At 39.3% G+C, this 26,210-nt stretch overlaps 1 protein-coding gene and 1 long non-coding RNA gene across 3 annotated transcripts in view; one reads left to right on the top strand and one right to left on the bottom strand.

Moving 5' to 3' along the window:
• The window catches only part of il11ra (interleukin 11 receptor subunit alpha), a 53,717-nt gene extending 30,737 nt beyond the window's left edge, over nucleotides 1-22,980 (bottom strand). For both annotated transcript variants that reach the window (XM_089020941.1, XM_089020942.1), the window contains exon 1: nucleotides 22,854-22,980. The gene's annotated coding sequence lies outside the window, so the exon portion shown is untranslated. The remainder of the gene's footprint in view (nucleotides 1-22,853) is intronic.
• LOC148884206 (uncharacterized) lies at nucleotides 2,713-25,735 on the top strand. Its single transcript, XR_016118327.1, has 4 exons — nucleotides 2,713-2,801; nucleotides 17,588-17,696; nucleotides 19,675-19,844; nucleotides 24,889-25,735. It is a non-coding gene; the product is annotated as an uncharacterized LOC148884206 (long non-coding RNA).
• The last annotated feature ends 475 nt before the right edge of the window (nucleotides 25,736-26,210 follow it).

Genomic DNA, 26,210 nt, shown 5'->3' with positions numbered 1-26,210 from the left:
AAATAGACAAATAAATAGACAAATAAATAACTGAACAAAATACGAGATAAAAAATAAATACATGCATAAATAAATGGATACATAAATAAATACACAAATAAAATAAATGACGTGACGCTGATACACAAACTCTAGACGCAAACGGGGGCTGCCAGTCTTTCCGCCTCAAATGGAGAGTTCATTTACTTCCAGGAAACTTAGACAGGATATTTTTTTTGTCTACTTGTTCATGTTTTTAGACTCAAGATTGTCTTTTTGTTTGTGTTGTTTGTAAAACAATTTAGTCCAACTTCTTTCCGAATGCTGTTTCATACATTTAGGACTACATTTACATTCAATGTGGCGGAAGAAACCTTAGACTCTCTTCTTTCATCGGAAAAAAAAGTTAATTCCTAAATGATATGGGTCGGGTGTTATATGTGCTTGAAATGAGGGTGGCTGTCCAAAATACAATACAATACATACGTATTGGATTGGATGTACCTTTATTCGTCTCACAGTGGAGAAATTTACATTTCACAGCAGCAGTTTTAAAAGGAGTGGAAAGGAAAGAAAAAGTAGAAAAAAAAACAGGAGCTGCTGGAAAGGCAGCCACTCTCGCGTCGACATCTTGAAGTAAAAAAAAAACAAACAAAAAATAAATAGCAAATTACATGACAACACAAAGACACAGAGTCATTCATTCTTCAGCACTTGCTGTACCCTCTTTATGACATGAAGCAGTTCTAGAAGCAGATGATTTATATAGCGCATTAACAACAGCTGAAGTTGTAACAATGGGCTAACATGGAAAAAAGGGAAATGCTGCCCCCACGCAGAAATGAAAAAAACTTCGCCAGGGGTCTGACTAGTGCTTTAGCGGCACCCAAGAAAATCCAAAACTCGAACAAAGTTGGGAATGGCACTCCACTCACATTTTTCAATTCCCGAATAAATTTGGGAATGGCAGCGAATGAGTAAGATGTCATCCTGATCAAGGAAGAAATGTATCAAGCTCCGAAAAGCTCCGAGTTCAATGCAGCAAAAAACAAAAATCATTACAAAATAATTGTTTTGAAATTAGGCAGCCCACCCAATTATAAAAGAGGCCCCCGTTTTTCCAAGAAAACAACACCGCTGGCAATACTTAAAACTTGTGGAAAATTCTCATCTTTCACAGTTGGATTGACGAATGAAAAAATTACACTGCGGTCTGCCAAAGCCAAGATGGAAGCTAACAATTGCAAAGCAGTCGCCCCGTAGTTTTGGATATTTTACAGCCGTGTATTCAGAACGCTGATGAGTATCCACACTCCACACCACCGAGCGAACAGCATAGGCCAAACCATGAATATCCACATCTGTCAGGCACACACACACACTAAATACGCAAGCAAAGCGACATTCAAGGTCAAATGCTAATTTGAGATAATTGTATTTTAAAATACCTGAAAATGCATCCGCCACATGTTTATTTTATTTTTTGGTGCAAAAGCCAAATTGCTGCAATCCCCTTCCTACAAATATACAGACACTCCCCAACTTACGAACGAGAACGGTCGTTCGTAAACTGAATTTGTTCATAAGTTGAATTCGTTCGTACGTTGATTCAGTGCTATTTTTGTATGGAATGTATGTTGATGGCTTATATAAGTAGGTTTAAGGTTACCGTACTCATTTGAGTATAACACATGTTCTACCTAAGAAAGAACTTAAAGTTTGGGTGCGCGTTATGAACGAGTCCTGGGAAAAAAATGCTCATATATATATTTAATGCTTCATCCCTTCCAGGTGGGGGCAGCATTTCCATGGCTATTCTCGCTCTTCTGTTTCGATTCTTGGAAAGACCCGAATCACGCGCATTCCTTTTTTTTGATTGTTGATTAGCATTTCTTTAGCTACGCTTCATTTCCTTTCCTCGCCTCGCCCACACTGAAACATGAGTTAAGATTCATTCATTCTTCTCTTGATCCCACCTTCAAATCCCATCTCAAAACCCACCTATTTAAAATTGCATTTACTGTGTAGCTTTTTCTCTTGTTTCTATTTATAACTGTATTTTATTTATTGTATTCTATTTTGTAATTGTATTTTATTTATTATAATATATATATGCTTGTCAGTGACTGTAAAGTGTCCTTGAGAGCTTTGAAAGGCGCTTAAAATAAAATGTATTATTATTATTAACCTTGCTGTTTTGCACAATTGCCAATATCCAGAGTATACATTCAGTGTTTACATTGTTATTCAATGTTTACATTGTCAATAAAGTATTTTTATCACAATGCTTGATCTGAGTCGGGAAAAAGGGAAACTAAATTGTATACCTATTTTTAATTGAAAAATAGGGTTGCGCGATATACACGTGTGTGCGTTATACTCGAATAAATATGGTATCGTTAAGGCCAACCTGTGTTGTTTTGTACTGAAAAATAAACATTTCATCAAATATATGCATACAAGATACTCTATGTACATGTACAACTGGAGGTAATACTACATATGTTACTCCAAAAATGTTCCTATGTACTGTTGTTCGTAACTCGAATGTTCATAAGTAGGGGAACGTTGGAATGTATCAAACTGCCAGATTTTCAGCTTTTTTTTACTTTTTTGAAAAGATAGCAGAGCAAATACGCCCAGAACTGCTGATAGGTTAACTCCTCAAATGTCAACATGTTTTTCCCCACAAGCTACCCCTCTCACTACAGGATTTCGTCACCCTCGTAGCATCAAGTGTCACATTTGTCTATCTACTCGTAAGAGACAATATAGTCAGCCGATTGCAGCCATGAAATACGTCAGCGGAATGCCATCCGAACGTACGTCTTCTCTTTGCTATGTTTAAAATATGCTAAACAAATCCAGCTTGGCACTCCCCCCAAACAAAACTGATCCAGCTGTATATATAACCTCCCATGGTATGTCGATGAAAAGGTTTCTTCATCCGTCATCTGTACTTCTTTGAAGGCGTCGGACGTTTCCCTTCCATATCCAAGAAACTTCGTCAGCAAAAGTCTTACTGGTAGTTTAGGCCCTATATATATATCACCCTCCTGTCCAGACTTGGCGGTGCCGGACTCTGCTATGCCTTAGTGTTTATCGGTTTGAAATAAGTAGGAATTTTGTGTTGCCAAAGGACTCTGTAGTTTTTCAGAAACTCCTGCAATGTAAGGTACTGCTACTCCTCTCCTTTTTGTATCTTCAGAATTTTTGGTTTCATTCCCTATTCTTTCTTTCTGACATTTGTTAAATGACCACTGAGGGTACCCACAGTTTGTGAGTGCTCTCCACATATGTTTTGACTCCTTTTCTCTACCTTCAATGCTTGTTGGTATTAGTTTAGCCCTATGCTGGAGGGTTCTGATAAATCCTAGTTTGTGTTGTAAAGGGTGGTTAGAATCGAAAAGTAAGTATTGGTCAGTGTGCGTAGCCTTCCTAAAGACTTCTGTTTTTAGCGCTCTGTCTTCTTTTATAATTACTTTACGATCCAAAAAGGCAAGTTGGTTCTCTTTAATGTCCTCATGAGTAAATTTAATGTTGATGTCTACCAAGTTGAGGTGATCTGTGAAGGATTGAATTTCTCTTTTTTTATGACAAAGGTATCGTCCACATATCTAAACCAGTGTCTAGGTTTTGTTTCATGGTATGAAACCCATTCAAGAAATGAAGCAAAGGTTGAGCACCGAGGAATTGTGACAGAGGTCAAGCATTAGCTCACACTCCGACGCTTGAATTTTAACGAGCGGTTAAGAAAAGTGGAGTGTGTACTTGCCAAACATCAAAAAACATATCCTTCGCTAATAAGAAAAAACAACTTTCTGCTAAAATAAGTTGCACGCACACTTGCACCATGACACATCGGATTCAAAAGTGCACACTTTTAACCGTGCCAGTGCGATCCCGCACCGTGAGTCACTCGCGCTGCATGCCACTGCACATTCACTCATTTTTTATTTATTTGTGTATTTACTTTTACGAGGCAAAAGCAAGATGGAAAGTGGGAGACAATAGTAAAAATGGAAAGTGTTGAAAAAATAGCTCATCACAGTCATCACAGAAAAATAATTATTAAATAATTACATGCAGTAGAAGAAAAAAATATATAGGTCACTCCGCCAGGGAAATTACCGTATTTTCCAGAATATAAAGCCCACCAGAGTGTAAGGCGCACCCCCAATGAACGACAAAAAAATTCCAGATATAATATATAAATATATCAAAGTTTTCCAAAGACAGGTGACATCCGACTTACGACCAGGTTCCGTTCTGACAAAACGGTCAAATGGTCGTAAGTCAAAATCCATTCAAGATGGCCGATGCGAGGTTTATACGACAGGAGAGTAAAAGATGTCAATCTGTTGTTTTGAAGCAACATTTTCTATTGAATACTATTATATACCAAACTGTTTACAGTTCATTTCTAAATTTGAATACTTTTAGTGTCATTTTTATCATTTCATATTTCGGATTATCGATTTTTATTACTATGTACTTGTACGTGTAATGTATACCAAACTTTTTACTGTACAGTTTATTTATATACCTTTTATACGTTATACCTTTTATACGTTATACCTTTTAATGTCGTTTTTATCGTTTTATATTTAATATTATCTATTTTTATGACTGTATACCTCCACCTGTAATGTATACCAAACCAAATCCAGTTTATTTATAAAATTTTACTGACCTTTTAGTGTCGGCGCTCACGCGTTCTACTGACCCAAATACGCACGGCTTAAGAGGTTACCCGACACACACGCTCGGACGGGAAAGAAAAAAGCAGTGTACAGTAGTACAGAAGATTTAGCTGTGCAGTAGATTGCTGTGCAAGAGTGAGATGCTGGCTGGCCAAAATTGTAGTACGCGTTGCCGGCTTCTCGCGCGTTACGGTGCCAGGCGTACAATTAAAAAAAAAAGGGTCTGGCGGTCGTGGTCGTAAGTATGGGTGGTCGTAAATCGCGCCGGTCGTCACTTGAATGTTACTTGTACAAGGCACATTAGAAGGTGCTACAATAGAGGCTGGGTTTACGCACGACTTTTTTTACAGGGGGCGGTGGCTGATGACAGTCGTTGCAAGACCTGTTGTGGCTCAATATGACTTCACATATAAGGCACACCTGCGTATAAGTAGCGGGGTTATCTTTTAAAGAAAATGAAGGCTTTTGGGTGCGCCTTATACCCTGGAAAATATGCAATTTTTTCAAAGTTCAGACCTCAAAAATCCCATTTCCTCATCACCGTCCTCGTGTTCAAAATAATAATAATACATTTAATTTCTAAGCGCCTTTCAAAACTCTCAAAGTCACGGTCAAGGGATCAGTTCTCCTGTGGGTGAGCTGCGGCAGCCACACGTGCCAGCCTTCACTCAACCCGGAATAACTCAAATAGATGGAAAGCTAGCTAGAATAACTCAAATAGATAGAGAGCAAGATAGTTAGATAATAGATAGCAAACTCAATAGCGAGCTTGATAGCTTATATCTAGCTCATTCGTGGTTTTGTTTGCTACTTTGAACCTTTTTGTTCTGATGACTTTGTGGTTTGGGATTTTGTTCCTGTGGACTTAATTTAATACCATTTGTCAAATACACTCTGCACCTCCCTCTTGCCTGCTTTTTTTTTTGGGGGTCCACCACCACCACCAGCAGCTTGCAAATCGTGACAATAGTCGTAATAATTGTAATTATAGTCATCGTTAACTTGCTTACACAATTTCTTGTACGGCCTGTGCAAGTTTGGCAATGGCATCGGTTTGACGCCACTGTTCTATTTCGATTATTTCCTAAAGCAGGAAATACGGAAGGTGTCAGAAAGCGTAAGAGCGCACGCCCAACTGACCTCAGAGGTGACACTGCAGCCTTCGATGTATTTATTTATTTATTTATTTATTTAAATAGGTTCCAAACCTGCACTGCTTCACTTCCGATCATTTGGAAACTCAATTGTTCAAGTGTGCTGTGGTTATTCGAGGTTACTCTTAAAATCTGTCTGTGTAAGCTCTCAGTCGTACAGGAGTGGTCCATCGATGAGAAGGTTTCTTCAGCCGTCATCTGTACTTCTTTGAAGGTGTCGGACGTTTCACTTCTTATCCAAGAGGCTTCATCAGCAAACAAAAAAATTGCTGGTAGTTTTGGCCCTATATATATATCCCTACTGTCCAGACGTGGCGGTGCCAGACTCTGCTATGATAGGTCCCCGCTCTCAGGTTGGGGGGGAGCAGAGGACTATTCCCTGAGGCTACACTGATTACTTCTATTGGCTTGCCTGATTATGGGGTCTACGACTGGCCTGATTGCCTCATTTGCCCCGGTATCACCTCATCAGCATAACTAAGCATATGTGGTCTGAGAAGTCTATTGTAAGAACGAACCAAATTAAACCTCACTCCACCATGGCAATTTAGTGAGGGGTTTTGCTGTTTAATGAAAATAGCTTCTTTTACTCCCCTTTCAAACGATCTATTTTCTTTCGCGAAGATTTTAACCTCACTGTCGTCAAATGTGTGGTTCCTAGCTTTTAGGTGCATTTGTACTGCAGAAAATCTGATTTATTTTCATGAGTGAAAAGTCGTACAACTAGCCAAACTTTGAAAAGTACTGTGACTTTTGGAACGATAAATATGGTAGTTGACTTCACCTTTTTCTTTTCCAGTTGAGTTTCCTTCCGATATCACTCACACGCTACCAAATGAGCGAATATCGTGTTTCACTGGACGTTCGAGTGTGCGGCACAATATCATAGACGGCTGTTTAATTTTGTTAACGTTGTACATTGGGTTTTCGATTCTGTATCGACGAGGTCAAATGGGCGCAGTTCAGGTATCACCTCACTGCGTATGTGCTCGCGCATGTGTGCACAAGCACTGAAACAACAAGATTGGAGGGTCAAGCCAGAATGTCATGTTAATGGGGCAGCGCAACAATGGCGCCTGTGTTGATCCCAGTTGCTGCGGCAACCAGTGCAACACTCATCTGGCCGTTTCTAGCGGCGGCAATTTTGCCGAGAGTGACGAGTGCGCGTGTACCCATATGTGAAGCGTTTGAGAACAGGGGGTGGTTACGAGTGTGTTTGTTTAGATAAGACGACTTAGCATTTTTTGCATGAATGACTACTTACCCCACACCACCAAATGGGTTGTGGGTGTGTGATGAAGGGGAACAAACTCAAACCAACAAAAAGCTTTTATCTGTTCCACGCTCAAACACGCTCCATTTGAGTCGGATTCCTATTTTGAAAGGATTTGTGAAACATGGGGTTCATTCATGAGATATAAGCTAGTATAGCTTATATCTCGCTTGATTGAATGCCGGAGACCTCGATTCAAACGGCAAGGCAATGTGTTTATTTATTTATTATTTATGTATTTATTTATTTATTTACTTGTGTGTTTGTTTCTATTCGGTTCTGGTCTATTTTATTATTTCTATTCTATGATGTTCTGTTCTATTTTATTTTGTTATTTTAGAACATGTATTTTCTTATTTTTATTTTATATTATATGTTATGTTCTATTTTATTTTATGTTATGTTCTATTTTCTTTTATTATGTTATTTTATATTCTGTTTTGTTCTATTTTATTTTATTATATTATTTTACACTGTTCTATTTTATTCTTTAGTTTTATGTTCTGTTATATTTTATTATTTTATATTCTATTATGTTCTGTGATATTTTATTTTCTTATTTTAGTTTATTTTCTTATTTTTTATTATATTATATTATGGTACGTTCTATTTTATTATTTTATTTTATATTCTGTTATGTTCTATTTTATTATTTTGGGTTATACTACAGAGGGTTGTGTCAGGAAGGGCATCCGACGTAAAAGCTGGGCCAAAACAAACATGCGTATCATACCTCTGAAGATGGAGGTTACTGATTCGCTGTGGCGACCCCTTGAAGGGAAAGCCGAAAGGAAAAGAAGAAGACTGTTCTGTTCTATTGTATTTCTTTTATTTTATGTTCTGTTGTATTTTATTGTTTTACATTGTATTATTTTCTGTTCTATTTTATTTTAGTAGTAGTTTTTTTTTCTTATTTTTTTATTTTCTATTTTATTTGATTACTTTATTTTATGTTCTGCTATATTTTTTTGTCTTCTGTTATGTTCTGCTCTATTTTATTTTCTTAGTTTTGCTTATTTTCTTATTTTTTATTTTACATTATATTATCTTGTGTTCTATTTTATTAGTTTATTTTAGATTCTGTGATATTTTATTTTACTATTCTACTTTATTTTATAGTCTGTCCTGTTCTATTTTATTTATTTATTTGTTTGTTTATTTATTTATTTTTCTGAAGTGAGCTCAATGCATTTTTCGGTTAAGGACTTGGCATTGAAACCAATCAAATCCAGATCATATTTAACAGACCATTGGCATAATATTTGTAACAATGGGGATGTACTTGAAATGATTTTTTGACAATGAGAGAATAATTGAGGTTTAGGAGCAATGTGAGGTATTTAAATCTCCGTAGAAATGAAAAACACATGCATGATGGTCGTCCAAATGGGACACATTGATCAAGTTAGTTTTCTCCAAAAGTCTCAGCCATATACAATCTGTGGAAAATCCCAAAGACTCGCATCGCAAGAAATAATGGCTGCCATGTGTATACTTAGATAGCACAAGCCAATGTGCACAATGTGTCGATCGCAGTTTTGTTTTGTTTTCTAAACTAGAAAATCGGAATAATATCATGCTAAGAAATGCGAGGATCTCATTCCCGGATTAATTTGGAACACACAAACTTCAATTGCGGTCTATGCCTGCGTGTGCGCGTGCTTGTTTGAGTGACTGAGTAAGCACCCCGCCGAGCTAAATACGACAATGCAGGAATTTCCTTGAGCTCTGCCGCCAGAGCAAAATGGCTACCATATGCCAGATATTCACACAATGCAAAATGTGTGCAGATAGTTGGATTCGTAGAAACACGCAAACAGGATCTCATTACATTATCCATTAAAGGACAACCGACACCTCCGGACAAGTTGCGTCCATAATTTGTAAAGTCACTTCAAATGACTTCTACTGAGCGCATTTTACAAAGATTCCACCGCATATAGCTATATTTTACGTTTTAAGACTCGCACTGAATATTCATGAAGTCTTGTTTTCGAGTTGATGACGATGCCCTAAGTGACATCACGGAGGGAACGCCCCTGAATGAGAAAGCGACACACAATGCATTTTGGGTATTTTTTCCGTCTGAAAACACTGTGTTGATCGCAAAATTAGAAGGAAAACTACATAAATAACGTGATGGTGAATCGTGTGTCGCACCCAATTGCGGTAACACGCAGAAAGAAGGTGCAAGTTTACACAAATTCCCAGCAGACTAATCAGCCCATTTCCAATGGAGCCATCTTGTGCATTTTTTTGGGCGCTGCATTGGAGTCCAGACGGCTCGAATTGATACGGAAGGACTTCTTTAATCGATTGCAAACATTTATGCTTTCATCTTCAGAACTATTTGAATCATATTCATAACTGGATGAGTAACAAGAAAGCATCTTCTCCGAATCTGAATTCTCTGAAGCCATTGTTTTGATTCTGGAGCAATGCAGTTTGTGATGCTGGTGTGACGTCACGAACAAGGGGGGCGGGACTTTCGGAATCTCCCCAGTTCCGAGCTCATTTTGTGGCAGTTTTGGGACACTTGAAGTCATTTTTATTGGTGTTTTTCATTTGACTAAAAATATCAGCCTGCGTGTTTTGGGTATTTTAGATGCTATAAAACTTTCTTCTGATGTCAGTTAGGAAACAAACAATGGTGTCGGTTGTCCTTTAACCCGCATTATGTCAACAAAACATTCAAAATCCTCGTTGGAGGAAGTTTCGGCCGATACTTGGTCATCAAAATAAAAGGTAATTCGCTATACGAACATCTTTAAACATCGCTTTCTAAACTTTGTTTACGTTTTGGACTACTGCCCCTTTGTCAAAAAGAAAATACATTGCCAGAGGCCATGGCCGGTGCTTTATCGGCACCCAAGCATGAAAAAACAAAACCCGAACAAATTCGGGAATGGCGCTCTATATCATATTTTCAATTCCCGAATCAATTCGTGAATTAAAGCAGTTAAATCACAGGTGTCAAAGTCAAGGCCCGGGGGCCAAATCTGGCCCGCCACCTCATTTTTGTCGGCCCGCAAAGGCAAATCAAACCTGTGAAATTCCATGATACTTGCGAAAGTCCGAACCAAAATTTCAATTTGTCGTGGGTAAATCACAATAACAGTCATTATTTTTAACTTGAGATTTGAAAACAATTTATTTTTCAATTTGTTGTTCGCTTTAGATGTAATATGTGGAGGCGATTAAACACTGTAATGGTTTCTCCAAATTCATAAAGGCCCTCGACAGGAAACCGTAACTACAATGTAGCCCTCTGAAAAAAATGACTTTGACACCCCTGCCTTAGACTATCTTCTTTCATCAGAAAAAAGACTTAATTCCTAAATGATATGGGTCTGGAGTTATATGAGCTTGAAATGAGGGTGGCTGTCCAAAGTACAAGCAAACGTTAGTGCTTTAAAATAATGTTAGCTGAAGCTGGAACAAAGCGCTAACATAGAAAAAAGGGAAATGATGCCCCCTTGTGCAAGGAAAAAACATTGCCAGCGGCCATGGCCAGGGCTTTATCGGCACCCAAGCAAAACCCGAATAAATTAGGAAATGGCACTCTACGTCATTTTCAATTCCCCAAAAAGATAAATGAGTTAAATTGTTCAGATCTGATAAATTGACCAAACAATGACAGGAAAAAAAGCCTTTGTCAAATGCATGAACGACGAATACCCCCAGTCAGTCACGGATGATGATTGCTGCACTGAACTCTGCAGGTTCATGGGCCAAAAAAAAAGCAAAAAAGTGTGAGTGTGTGCATTCGTGTTCGAGAGCGAAAGAGAGAGTAAATGCAGCGTCCAAGTGCATTTGACTGGCGCCACACAACCGCTGGAAATAATTATAGAGACATAAAGCAGTTGGAGATTGCTGTTTTATGCAACAGCGAGAATCAAAAATGTGTGCATGCACAAAATAGAATGCACATATTTAGCCGTGATTGACGACTGTGGCATTTTACTACAATGCCAATTTGTTTTCTTTTTTAACCCCAAACGGCCTCCCAGGGCCTCCAATGTAAAAGTTCCTAAGAATAACAGAAACGCCTATTTTTGTTTTGTTTTATTTTATTTTCCCGAACACAACAAATCAGTTGACACGTCGAACGTTTTGCAGCTTTTTCATTGCATTTTATTGGTTTTCAATGAATCAAACTTGGTTAAATGATGCTTGTTCACAAAGACCCAGCATAGCTCCCCAGATGTGGATGTGTGTTGTTTTACACTCCAGCTTCAGCCATTTTTTTACAGTAACAGTAGGATAGAATATTGGGAAATGAGAATTGCATGTCTTTGCCCATTGCTACCGACAACACTGAGGAAAGAGGAAGAGTGAAAGTAGCGTCTTATTGAGGAAAAGATTCATGCTGAGAAAAGTTAAAAACAAAAACATGAAAACAGACAGGCGTGCTTCTGTTTACTGTTCACAAGAGCGTCGGGTCAAACAAAGCAGTCGAAACCACTAGCCCGTATAATGATTGACAATGAATACCGCTAACCGATGCATAAAGAATACCATTAAGGGAGGTCAGTGCGGGGGAGGGGGATAATGTGTTGTTTTATATCACACCATAGCGCCCTGCTAGTAAGACGCTACTATCATCACACAAAGCCTTTTCCACACAGCTCAGAGCAGTTTGTCTGGGTCTGGCACTGACAGACTGCTGGTAAACAGGAAGCCAGCGATGCTTGTTTGGAATAGCTGATATGAGCAGTGACGCAAAGCGGATTATATAGACCTAATAAAATTGACAATGTTCTCGTCCACGTGAAACAGTGTTGAGATATGTGCCCAGCATTTTGAAACTTTGGGTAAAATAATGCTGAGGCTTCTCAAAGGAGTAGTGTAAGCTATTTTTATATTTATTTATTTATTTATTAGTTTGTTTATTTATTTGTTTATGTATTACTTTTTTTCTTTTTTATTCATTTATTTGTTTATAAAGTTATTTATTTATTGTTTTTTTTTTTAGTTTTGTGTTGATTAGTTTGTTTGTTTTTTTGTTTTTTTGTTCATGTATTTGATTTTCTCTTTGTTTATTCATTTATTTATAAATGCATTTATTTATTTATTGTTTTTTTTAGTTTTGTGTTTATTGGTTTTTTTGTTTTTTGTTTATTCATTTTTCTATTTATTCATTAATTTTTTTTTATAAATGTATTTATTTATAGGTTCATGTTGTATTTTTTTTTATTCTTTATTTTGCTATTTTTGTCTTTATTATTGTATTTATTCGTTTATTTTTTTCTGAATGTATTTATTTATTTAGTTTTGTATTTATCTCTATTTATTTTGTGTTTGTTTATGTGTTTCTTTGTTTGTTGTACCATATTAGGTCTTCTATTTTTCTTTTAAATTTTCTATTTATTTTCTGTGTATTTTTCCTTTATTCCTCCATTATTTATTTATTTATTTTTTTAATTTAATTACTAATTCTAGCCTTCTTGGATTGTAAAGTAATTATGAAAGAGGACAGAGCGCTAAAAACAGAAGTCTTTGGGAAGGCTACGCACATTGACCAATACTTACTTTTTGATTCTAACCACCCTTTACAACACACACTAGGAGTTATCAGAACCCTCCAGCATCGGGCTAAACTAATACCAACAAGCATTGAAGGTAGAGAAAAGGAGTCAAAGCATTACGGGAGAGCACTTACTAGCTGTGGGTACCCTCAGTGGTCATTCAACAAATGTCAGAAATAAAGAATAGGGAATGAAACCAAAAAATCTCAAGATACAAAAAGGAGAGGAGTAGCAGTACCTTACATTGCAGGAGTTTCAGAAAAAATACAAAGAGTCCTTTGGCAACACAAAATTCCTACTTATTTCAAACCGATAAACACGTTAACGCAAAAATTAGTGCATCCAAAAGATAGGTTGCCAAATGAAAAACAATCTAATGTAGTTTATTCAATACATTGTAAGAATGAAAATTGTAAAGAGCAGTACATTGGGGAGACTCTACAAATTCTCAAAAAAAGACTTTATCAACATCGCAGGGATAATACAAGTGGGCCTCAATCGGCAGTACATTTGCACCTAAAAGCTAGCAACCACTCATTTGACGACAATGAGGTTAAACGCGAAAGAACATAGATTGTTTGAAAGGGGGGTAAAAGAAGCGATTCTCATAAAACAACTAAATCCTTCATTGAACCGGTCTGGTGGGGTGAGGTTCAATGTGGATCGTTCATACTTACTCATGCTTAGGCAAAACAGGTTAGGCAACATTCGTAATGCTGATGAGGTGATACCGGTGGGAGTGGGGGAAATGGGCCAGTCGTTAGTCAGGAATGTAGGAACAATCAGTGGGGCCACAGGCAGTGGTCCTCTGCTCCCCCCAACCTGAGAGTAGGGACCTATCATAGCTGTGTCCGGCGCCGCCATGTCTGGACATTAGGGATATATAAATAGGGCCGATACGACCAGTAAGACTTTAGTTCGCTGACGAAACCTCTTGGATGGGAGGCGAAACGTCCGACACCTTCAAAAAGTACAGATGACGGCTGAAGAAACCTTCTCATCGATGGACCACTCCTGTACGACTGAGAGCGTACACAGACATATTTATTTATTGACTTACTTTTTGACACAACAGGTCAAGGAGTAGCGCTTTTCTAAATGTTTAGAGACGACCAGTTCATTTTCCGTGAACAAGGCCCAGGAAACTAGGGAGTGAACAAGAAGCGCCGAACCGAGCTGGGTATTTGTTTACAATTTGGACTTGCATTGCCGGAGTTAAAAATCACACGGATCTACGAGATCCTGAATGAATCGAGAATGTCACCACTTGATTATGTCTGTTGTGTTGACTCAACGCCCTGCAGTGGGAGTAAGTGAGCAAATGAAGCAAAGCCAAAATAGGACATTTTTGTTTTTTTATTTTGTTTTTACTGAGACACGGTGACCCGTTGCGCAAAATCGGAAAGGCTAACTTGCCATCGGTGGTATTTCTCGTTTCTTGCATTTTGTGATCTCATCGTGATGCCCAACATCAGATTGAAAAAAAGAACTGGCCTGATGTTGAAGGTTGAAAGTTTGTTGACGTTGCGATACAGTACGTGTACATACGGGCGTGCGTCTGTATCTTGACTTCTCAACAAACATTTGAGAAGGGTTGTCTTTCTCACAAAAATGTAACTAAATAGTAAGATCATTCCTACAGTATATTTCATTTATCAGCATCTGTACATAACTAGTCATAATTAAATAAACGCTTATAAATGCGGACATGCTCCTGATAGATCTTAAAGCACCGATACTATCTAGCTAGCTACCTATCTATCTATCTATCTATCTATCTATCTATCTATCTATCTATCTATCTATCTATCTATCTATCTATCTATCTATTTGCTATTTATCTCGCTATCTAACTAGCTACCTAGCTATCTATCTATTTGCTATCTAGCTGGTTAGCTGGCTATTTAGTTGGCTATCTATTAGTTATAGCTAGCTATTAGCTATCAATTAGCCAGCTTTCTATCTATTTGAGTTACTTCCGGGTTGAGTGAACGCTGGCGCGTGTGGCTGCCGCTGCTCACCCAAAGAAAAACGCCTCCTGTGACTGTAAAGTGACCTTACGAGTTTTGAAAGGCGCTTATAAATGAAATGCATTATTATTATTGCCAGAATTAATTATTATTATTATTATTATTATTATTATTATTATTATTATTGCTTTTTTTTAATCGCCGCTTCTTGACCAAATGACGCACTAATTAGAAGTAATTTCCACCTAAGTGAGGACAGCAGAGCAAACGCATTTAGGTGTTGCTAAGAACTGTCATCTACTACCAGACTGCAGTCTCATCCTCTTATACTCACAACCTTAAAAAAAACAAATGTTAGCATGCGGCATTCGGTAGGTAGAAAAGAATGGTGACAAATGATTGGATAAGTCACAATGTGAAGTTATGCAACAGGGATGTGCAAAAATGTGTTGAATAACTGCATTTAGAACTGCATCATGTCACAAAGACGGTACAGCAAGTGGTGAAGAATGAATTACTCTGTGTCTTTGTGTTGTCATATTATTTATGTAGTTTTTTTTTCAAGATGGTGGCGCGAGTGGCTGCCTTCCCTCCTGTATTTTGTTTTTCTACTTTCTTTCCTTTCCTCCTCCTTTCATAACTTTGCTGCTGTGAAATGTCAATGTCTCCACTGCGAGACGAATAAAGGTACATCCAGTCCAATCCAATCCAAAATTAAAATTTCAGTGAAAAGTTGGAGCTGCTCCATACGGATCTTCAAATGGCATTCCAACAGAATGATGTCATCATGTGCAAACTTAAAACCACCCCTCTCCTTCACCCAACGGCATTGAAGGCCCATGCAAAACTTACAAAGTATTCTCCATGGTCGGTTAAACATCACGTAGTTGCCCCCACTACCTCCCTCAGGGATAGGTCTGTTTTCTCTAATATGATGGATTCACTCCAAATTGAAACTGACAAGTTGATCAATTATTCATATTGAGTCGAAAATAACCTGAGTCACCTTGCCGCAGAAGGAAAACTTCTTCCTTCAGCTTTTTCCCACAATATAACCGATAACTTTGAGTTTTAGCGTTTTGCTGTGTGAAATATTTCTTTTTTTTTTGTACCATTCGGTTTCAGGATAATTGTTTTGAGAAAAGATACATCAAGGAAACTGAGCTTTACCTTTTTCATGCATGTAAAACTTTTTTTGGGCAAACAGGAGCCTACAATGGTTATTTTCATTGGTTCATTTATTTTAACTCATTCACTGCCAGATGTGTTTTTTGTCATAATTAATCATAATAATCATGAATTTCATTTATAAACACCTTTCAAAACTCTCAAGGTCATTTTACAGTCACAGGATACGCTTTTCTGTAGGTGAGCAGCGGCAGCCACACGCCCCAATGTTCACTCAACCCAGAAGTAACTCAAATAGACAAAAAGCTAGCTAGCTCGCTAATAGCGAGCTAATAGATAGCTATCGAGCTAGCTAGCTAGTTACACAGCTAATAGCTAGCTATCTATACAGCTAATAGCTAGCTAGCTGTACAGCTAATAGCAGGTAGTGATACACTCAAATTCACTCACTGAAATTCCAGGACCCACAGATTATTGAGTTTTAGGACTACAGAAACATTCCATGCAGTGTTAGAAACCTTAGAATATCTTCTTTCGTCAGAAAAAAAGGGTTAAGTCCTAAATTATATGGGTCTGTAGTTATATGAGCCTGAAATGGTGGGTAGATGTCAAAAATACAATACAATACAATACAATACATGCATATTGATTTATATAGCTAGCGCTTTATCAACAGCTGAAGCTGTAGCAAAGCGCTAACATGGACAAAAGGCAAATGCTGCCCCCGAGTGGAAGGGAAAAAAAACATCGCTAGAGGTCTTACCAGCGCTTTATCTGCAACCAAGCAAGACAAAAACAAAACCAGAACAAATTTGGAAATGGCGCCCCACGTCACACTTTTCAATTCCCGAATAAAATCAGAAATGCCAGCGAATGAGTTAATATCGGGATGGACGATTCGATTAGAAAGGGACCAACCGCTTTGTCTGCGACATTTCATGACAGATGATTATTTTGTTGCAAAGTACTTCCTGCAAAATACTGAGCTCTGCTTTTAGTGAGCAAGGATAGACGACGCAAAGAGAAGCAGAGTGCTGAAGAAATGCCCTATTGTGGGCCCCTCAAAGTTGGTTCAATATCAAAAGCTGGCTCTCTCCCTCCGCCTCTCTCACACACACACACATAGCAAGAGAAGTACAGCCTCAGAGTCAGAGCTGGCAAGCAATGCTGAAGTTCTAGGAGCAGCTTTCACTCTAATTTTGAATTGATTACCGACGCTCCAGATGCATGCGAAAGTGAAGGTTTTGGTAGAATGGAGTATGTGTGATTATGCGTTGATGTCCGTTTAAAACCTCCGAATCCGTCCGCATGAGCTAAATGTATATGGTTTATGCATATGTAGCCGGTATGTACACATCTGCAGTGCTTGGATGTGTGTTTTGGCCCATGCCGGAGAAGAGATTGATAGCATCGCCAGTAAGAGCTGTCTGCAGACGACGAGGAAGCTGACGAGAAACTGAAACCAGATCCCAAATTCAGTGTCAAGGAAAGTTGAGCTACGAAAAATGAACTGAGCCAGACCTCCCCCCAAACCCCCACAAAAAAATCTAGTTTTATGCCTCGGTAGAAATTGTTGGATCGCAAGTCGAAAAACGACATCTGGGTTTTAGGTTATTGGATGACTCGAAAATCAAGGACCTCAAGACCTCAAGGATCAAGTTGGGGGCTTCAACTTGATCCTTGAGGTCTTGAGGTCCTTGATTTTCGAGCTACACAAATGGATGGGAGACCTCAAGGATCAAGTTGAAGCCCCCAACTTGGTCCTTGAGGTCTCCCATCCGTTTGTGTGGTCTTTTTTTAGATGATTCCCTATTCCAGCTTAACCACTTCACATGATCTGGATTGTTATCAGGTTTCTGAAGAGCTTGATAAGGAGCGTTGCAGATGCAGGATAGGTGCCCTCGAGTACTGGAGTTGGTGACCAATCTCCGCTCCTGCTTTTGGCGTCCTTAACGGCGAATGTGAGTATGAATGGTCATTTGTCTAGATTCCGTTATATGTGCACTACAATTTGATAGCGAGTTGTCTAAATCGTACCCCATTTCTCACCCTAACCTATCTAGGATCATTTCCAGCACAATTTTGACCCCACTGAGCAGAAACAGTACCCAAAAAAATTGATATGGTTGAAATGTCTTCGCTCTGAAACAAACCCATGACTTTTAATAAGAATAATAATACATTACATTTTAAGCTCCTTTCAAAGCTCTTAAGGACACCTTGCAGTCGCACCTTGCATATGTACTATAATAAATAAAATACAATCACAAATACAATGCAATAAATAAAATACAATTATAAATAGAAACCGGAGAGAGAGCTACACAGAAAATGCAATTTTAAATAGGTGGGTTTTGAGATGGGACTTGAAGGTTTATTCAAATATATCGCGCACAATTTTCTACCTAAAAAGTACTCAAAGTTTGAGTGCGAGTTAGTTATAAACGAGGCCTGGGAAAAAAATTATCATCTATATTTAATGCTTTATGCCTTCCCGGAGGGGGCAGCATTTCCACGGCTATTCTCGCCCTTCAGTTTTGATTCTCGGAAAGGCCCGGATCACATGCAGTGCTTTTTTTTTTGATTGTTTATTAGCATTTTTTTAGCTACGCTTCATTTCCTTTCCTCGCCTCGCCCACACTGAAATGTGAGTTAAACATTGATCAAAAGGTTTCTTCAGCCGTCATCTGTACTTTTTTGAAGGTGTCGGACGTTTCGCTTCTTATCCAAGATGCTTCTGGTCTCTAATGAGTTAAACATTGCTGTTTTGCACAATTATCAACATCCATTACATTCAGTGTTCTTTATATTTTAATTGATATACAGTTACTGAGCCGAGAAAAACGTAAACAAAATTATATACCGATTTTTAATTGAAAATTAGGGGTGCACGTTATACACGTGTCCGCGTTATACTCGACTAATTACGGTATTTAAATGTGTACATGTGTACATGTGTACGCGTTATACTCGAATAAATACGATATTTAAATGTATTATGATTATTAGCGCTTAGAAATTAAATGTATGATTACTATTATTATTATTATTATTATTATTATTATTATTATTATTATTATTATTATTATTATCATTATTATTATTATTACAGTAAAGTCTCGTTATATCGATATCGGTTATATCGATAGTCCCGCTTATTACGATACTATTTCTATGCACGCACGGAGAAAATTACATGCGTGCAGGGTCGGATATATCGATAGTCCCGGTTATATCGATATTTTTCGGACTCCCTAGAATATCGATATAATGAGACTTTACTGTATTATTATTATTATTATTATTATTATTATTATTATTATTTAATTTTTAAGACTATATTTTGATATTGTAGAGATAAAATTCCAATTCAAAAAGCATTTTCTCTTTCAATAGACTTTCAATAGACTTTCAATAGACTTTATTTGGGACGGGTAAATTTCAAGAACGGCGAGACGGGTGATTTTGCTGAACTACCGGTTGGATTTTTATCTTCACTGTGGAAACAGAGTACACGTAACAAAGAGCTTTTCTGGTTATATAATGCGATAAATCGTAACTTTCTCACCAAATTGACCCAAAGAGAGAATTTTCCTGATTGGCACGCTGCAAGAATCAAGACAAAAGCGCAGAAAATCCTACTGGACCCTCCACACCCTGGCCACCTCCTTTTCCAGCGACTCGATTCTGATTGTGATTAAGCCAAAAAGCTGGAGAATGAACCTCCACCGATAAGCCATCTTGTACTCAGCAACATTGAAATAATTGAAAATGCAATTCCTTAACTTTGCATTTGAGACTTGAACAACTTCGACAATATACGAAAAGACGTGTTTCCCTCCACAAAACGTGTCTTTCCTAATTGGAGTGACATTCAAGAGTGGGGTACAAATTGCTGCTTATTTGAAGCAAAACACCTTGACTACGACTACTCCCCAGATGCCGCCAACCCCCCTCCTCCCTCCAGGCTTGGTGTCTCGAGTGGCTCTGTTTGCATTCCTGTTGGGCGCTCTTTAGAGCCTTGATCACTTTGTTGGCTGCGGGAAACCACATCTGTAGTACCGGCATCAACGTTTACCATCTATTTTCTCTCCGCCTCATTAGAACAGGTATGATATTGTTTGTTTGTTTGTTTGTTTGTTTGTTTGTTTGTTTGTTTGTTTGTTTGTTTGTTTGTTTGTTTGTTTGTTTATTTGTTTGTTTTTTGAGATGTGGTGGTGGTGGTGCACAGCTTTCAGTTTGAAGATTTTACCGTCAAACAAACAAGTACAAAAATTCAATATGCATGCATGAACTCATTCACTGCCGTTCACAAATTTATTTGGGAAGTTAAAATATGACGTAGAGCGCCATTCCTGAATTAGTTCGATTTTGCTTTTTATTAATTGGATGCCGATAAAGCGCTGGCCAGCCCTCTGGCAATAATAATAATGAGCAGCGGCAGCCACATGCGCCAGCGTTCACTCAACCCAGAAATAACTCAAATAGATAGAAAGCTAGCTACCTAGCTAATAGATACTGTAACTAATAACTAGCTAGATAGATAGCTAATAGATAATAAATCGATAACTAGCTAGGTCCAAAGGTAATAGATAGCAACACGAACCAGCGTTCACTCAACCCGGAAAAACTCAAATACAGTGATACCTTGGCTTACGAACTTAATTGGTTCCCAGACAGAGTGTGTAAGGCGAACAGTGTTTATCCCAAAAATTAATTTCCCATAGGAAACCATTAAAATGAGAATAATGCGTTCCCAGGTCCCCATAAAACATAATTTTCTACTTCCTAATTTTCTCAGCCTTAAAACTATACAAAATATACGTTATTTTATGTATAATAAATGTGCTATGGTATTATAATTCCAGAAATAAACTGTACTATATGATAAAGTCATTTTATTGACCTGTGTGGTGGTCGTTGATGGCTTGATGGAATGGAGTGGCCGGTTTCATCAGCATTAAACACTTGATGAGGAACGTAGCCTTCTTCTTTTGCCATCTTGAGGAATGATCCCTTGGAGGTGCTTTCTCTGCGATAATTTTACCTAGTTCCTCATCAATTGTGTTCTGTTTAGCTGGGTTGATAGCTTTTTGCATCAAGTGTACAGATGGCTTGTGCGGGTTATTTGTGGACCCTGATTGATGGAATATTTTAACCTTGCAGTCTACACTCTGCCTTTGAACTATCAAAGTTGAAACAAGTCCAAATGTCACTGTTTTATATCCATTTTGTCACTCTTTCTCTGTCGTCTGCCTGTCTATTTAATGTTTACGCCACCTCCACTCACTGCTGCGTTTTTGACCAATCACGTGGCTTTAACTGAAGACTGGGGGCGGGGAATAGAGGACAAAAAAATGTTGGCAGCCATTGTCTTTTTTGGAGAATGGCTTCACTCTCTGTCCGTATCCCCCCCCCCCCCCCCCACTGCTGCGTTCTTGACCAATCACGTGGCTTTAACCGACGACTGGGGGCAGAGAATAGAGGACCAAAACAAGCCGGCTGCCATTTTCTCTAAGGAGAACGGGCTCGTTCGCGAACGACACATCACTCATTGTGGCAGCTCCGTGTGTATCCCGAAAAATAGTTCGTATGCCAAGGTAAAATTTTCATGAATTTCAAGTTCGTAAACCGAAACGTTCGTAAACCAAGGGGTTTGTAAATCGAGGTATCACTGAAGATAGAAAGTTAGCTATCTAACTAATAGATAGCTCATAGATAGCTATTAAACAGCTAGCTAGGTAGCCTTTTGGCTTTTCCCCTCAGTGGTCGCCACAGCGAATCAGTGTCCTCTATCTTTAGAGGTTTAATTCGCAGCTATATAGCTAACAGCCAGTTAGACAGCGAGATAGATAGCTCTACAGCCACATAGCAAATAGAATGAAGTGACTATGGTTAAAAGTCCTCCCTGCAATGGTTTTCCCTTCCACAAGGGGGAAGTATTTCCCTTTTTTCCATTTTAGCGCTTTGTTCCAACTTCAGCTGTTGTTAAAGCGCTATATCAACGAATATGTGTTGTATTGCATTGTATTTTGGACAGCCACCCACATTTCAAGCTCAGATAACTCCAGGCCCATATCATTTAAGATTTAAGTTTTTTTCTGATAAAAGAAGAGAGTCTAAGGCACGGGTGTCAAAGTCATTTTTAGCCGCGGGCCACATTGTAGTCACGATTACCTCTCGAGGGCCGTTAGGAATTTTGGCGAAACCATTAGCATGTTTCATTTGCTCCACATATTACATAAAGAACGCACATGATGAATGAATAACTAGTTTTCAAATCTGAAGTCAAGAATAATGACTTATTGTGATTTACATGGGACCATTTGAAATTTTGGTTGGGATTTTCGCAATCATCATGGAAATCGACGTGCTAGATTTGCTTACACAGGCCGAATAAAATGATGTGGTGGGCCAGATTTGGCCCCTGGGCCTTGACTTTGACACCTGTAGTCTAAGGTTTCTTACGCTGCATTGAATGTTCATGTAGTCCTAAAACTCTCAATATTCTGCGGGTCTTGGAATTCAAGTGACAATGACAAAAACGCTGGCACTGGTGTTGAGTGAACGCTGGTGCGTGTGGCTTCCGCTGGTGCGTGTGTCTGCCGCTGCTCACCCGCATAAAAGATATCCTGTGACTGTAAAGTGTCCTTGAGAGTTTTCAAAGGCGTTTATAAATGAAATGTATTATTATTATTATTATTATTATTATTATTATTATTATTATTATTATTATTATTGCACATGGTCTGGCAGTGAACGAGTTAAAAACAATGCAATAAATAACAGGTCTCTCAAGATCACATATTGATCAATCACAATTGATTTGCTTCCATGTTTATGTGCGCTTTTCAGTCAGATCATATAAAACCAGACACAAAATAAGAATCATGCACAAGTTATGAAAGGCTGATAGTTGATAGTTGCGCACATGCAGAGCAAGATAGAAGCATGACACATCACCGCGGAAACAAACACCGGAGTAATACCCCCCTTCACCCTCTCACCCATCGAACTGCGTTTCAAAGAGCGAGCCGGATAAACTTTCTGGCAGCCGCACACGCACCTACCCACCCCGCTTTGCTCAACTTACTCCATTTCCAAAACATTCAACTTACCTTGGAAAAAAAATCTTCCCCAGGAGTCAAGCGGACATTATTAGTTGATCCTCCATGTTTGGAACTTTCGCTCGGATTTCTTCGGCGAAACGAGAGGCGAGATTGCTGCTCGAGTGGGTAGTCGAGGAGGACGAGGGGCGGAGGGGGGCAAGGGGGGCAAAGGAAGAGGGCCGGTCAAGATCGGGGAAAGCTCATTGGTGAAACAGCTGTCAGTCATCGGTCGAGTGGGCGGTGTTTGACTGTTAAGCGATTATAACGAGTGGGAAAAAACAGCATCAATAGAGTAGTCAGTGAGCTACGTACGGAACAGGATTAGAGCCACTGAAGGAAAATAAATGATGGTAGACAAGATTCTCACTTTATTCTCACAATTCTCACTTTGTGAGCAGAAGGCTTAAAAGAATAGAGCGGTATTAAACTGCACAAAGTGTAAAATAATTTTTTTGATCAAAATTTCAGGTATGAGTGATTCAAAACGTTTTGGTTTAAATGATGTAAACATAATGCAAAAGAAAGCAAATGAATCAACATTAATGAGAAAGCTAAGTGTGCTTCAAGCAAACCAAATATGTGGGTCGTCCTAATGTGTGTTTTTTTGTCTTTTTTATTTGTTTATTATTATCAAAGTCGTCATCAAACTTCATTTGTCTTCAGGGGTTATAAAAATGAGATCAATCATTCAGTCGTTGACACAAGTGCATTGCATCTTTTAAAATCGACGTCCATCTGTTACACGACTCGCTATCTAAATAAGGGTATAAGCTTACTTGGCTGAGCTATATCTGGATTTACCTGTTCCAGAATGTGACAACATCATCTAATTAAAAACCATGACCGCTGACCGCGGTTCGTGCACACTGTGAAGTTAATGTCAATAATTGGTTAAAAACAACAACATGGCTCTCAATATACGAATCACCTCGAAACGTGACCTCTGGATTACACAAATACAGTAAAGTCTCGTTATATCGATATCGGTTATATCGATAGTCCCGCTTATTACGATACTATTTCTATGCACGCACAGAGTAAATTACATGCGTGCAGGGTCGGATACATCGATAGTCCCGGTTATATCGATATTTTTCGGACTCCCTAGAATATCGATATAACGAGACTTTGCTGTACTGAAAAATGGAACGGGGTTCATCAAACGACAACTTGGAACGTTTATGAGTTCAAATAGGATCCAGAAATGTATTTATTTGTTTTCATGCTTTATAACATGTTGTTATGATGGAGAAGCGCTGATAGAGTAACTGTCGATGCGCTTATTTTTGTGTGCAGGATTGCTTCCCACTCTGTGGGAATGCAAAATTTTGTTTGCCTCTAAGTGCCCTGTGACTGAGTGGCGACCAGTTCAGGGTGTCCTCTCCCTACTGCTATTGCATCTAGGGCACGTATGAGTCCTATTTCTTTGAATAAAATATGTAATGGTGCAATTTCAACTTTAGCTCTCACCAAACAACTGCTGACAGGAAGTTGATGGGCTAGGCAAAGTATGCATGACAACTGTTGAATGCATGTGGCGACCCCTGCTGGAATTTCCGTGTCATTATAGAAAATGTGACAGAGCATCGTTCAAAAACAAGTTTTATTTGACCGAACCTTTCAACCTTGGCTAATAGCTTTCCTAATAAATGATTATACTTCCCGTATAAAAGTGGTAATACGCCATACATTATTTGATTTTTTTTCAAATGCTAGCACAAGCAGAAATGCAGACAGTTTACCGCACACGTGCACGTCATGCTTTTATCAATCCGACCGTATGCAGCGATCAAAAAATTGGTTCACAATTTTAATGTTTTTCCGTATAAACTTCATAGTATGGCGTATATTATTTGAAATGGTAAAAAAAAAACGGATAAAATACGGAGCAAATATTGAAATTGACAGGTTTGCGAATCAATCAGGATTATATGTTGGATTAAATGTATTTTTTCATGCAAAAAAATAATCTTTCAACCTGATCTTGATGTAAAATGGATATTTGACAGAATCTTCTTCTTTTCCTTTCGGCTTTTCCCCTCAGGGGTCGCCACACCGAATCAATGTACTCCATCTATCCCGGTTTTGTGCATCCTCTTCTCTCACACCAGCTACCTTCATGTCCTCTTTGACCACATCCATAAACCTCCTCTTCGGTCTTCCTCTCGGTCTCCTGCCTGGCAGTTCAAGGCTCAGCATCCTTCTCCCGATATGGTCACTGTAGCATATGTCACACTGCTACAGAATGTTGCGACAGGTCGAAAAGCAGCGGTGACGTCACGACCGCAGGTAGACTAAGATGGTGGCACAATAAACACGTTGACAAAGCAACTCTCCTCTCTCATTCCTCCGGACACAACATTGGCGACGAAGATGGACCTCTACACAGCTCCCCTCCCCTCGTTTCTCGCGCTCCCCGGTGAGCCACCAGTCCCGTGGTCCCGCTGGTATGACTCGTTCACGACATATCTGACGGCGACCGGACTAAACGAGGCAAGCGAAGCACGCCGAACGGCTATGCTAATACACAGTTTAGGTAGTGAGGGGCAGCGCATTTTTCGCTCTCTTGGACCCACGCAGACGTACGGGGATTGTGTCACTTTATTGGCCCGACATTTCGCCCCACCTCAGGGCGTGATTGTCCAGCGGATTGCCTTCCGTCAACGACGGCAACGAACAGGCGAGTCGGTACACCACTACTTTGCCGACTTGCGGTGTTTAGCGGGCCTCTGTAAATTCGGCCGCTTGGAGGAGGAAATGATTAGGGATCAACTCGCCGAGCACACGATTGATCCCAAACTACGGGAGAAACTGTTATTGTCCCCTGACGACCTCCCACTATCGAAGGCTGTGGAAATGGCGTTTCTTTTGGAGAACGCAGCACAATTAACGGCTCGGTTCGTGAACCCACCCACACCTTCACACTCTCCCGCGTTGGCACAGATTGTTGCTCCAACCCCTCCACTCCCAGACGCCACCTTCACCTACGACTCCACCGCTACATACGACGGTGCCGAGATAAATGTGGCCAGACGTCAAGGGGCCGATGCACGCACGCCTTGTGCCAACTGTGGGTCAACCTCGCATCCCACACGTGCGCCCACTTGCAGAGCCACCGGACAACGATGCCAACGCTGCGGGAAGATGAATCATTTCGCAAGGATGTGCCGCTCTGCTCCCACCTTCACCTACGACCGTACCGAGATAAATGTCGTCAGACATCAATGGGCCAACACACGCAGACCTTGTGCCAACTGTGGGTCTGCCTGGCACCACACACGCGCGCCAACTTGCAAAGCCATTGGACAGAGATGCCAGCACTGCGGAAGGAGGAAGCACTTCGCCAGGATGTGCCGCTCTGCTCCC

The sequence above is a fragment of the Hippocampus bargibanti genome, linkage group LG18 (assembly GCF_051943395.1).
Source record: "Hippocampus bargibanti isolate YZ-2025 linkage group LG18, ASM5194339v1, whole genome shotgun sequence".
Taxonomy (NCBI): Eukaryota; Metazoa; Chordata; class Actinopteri; order Syngnathiformes; family Syngnathidae; genus Hippocampus; species Hippocampus bargibanti.
This window is presented reverse-complemented; position numbering and strand designations above follow the sequence as displayed.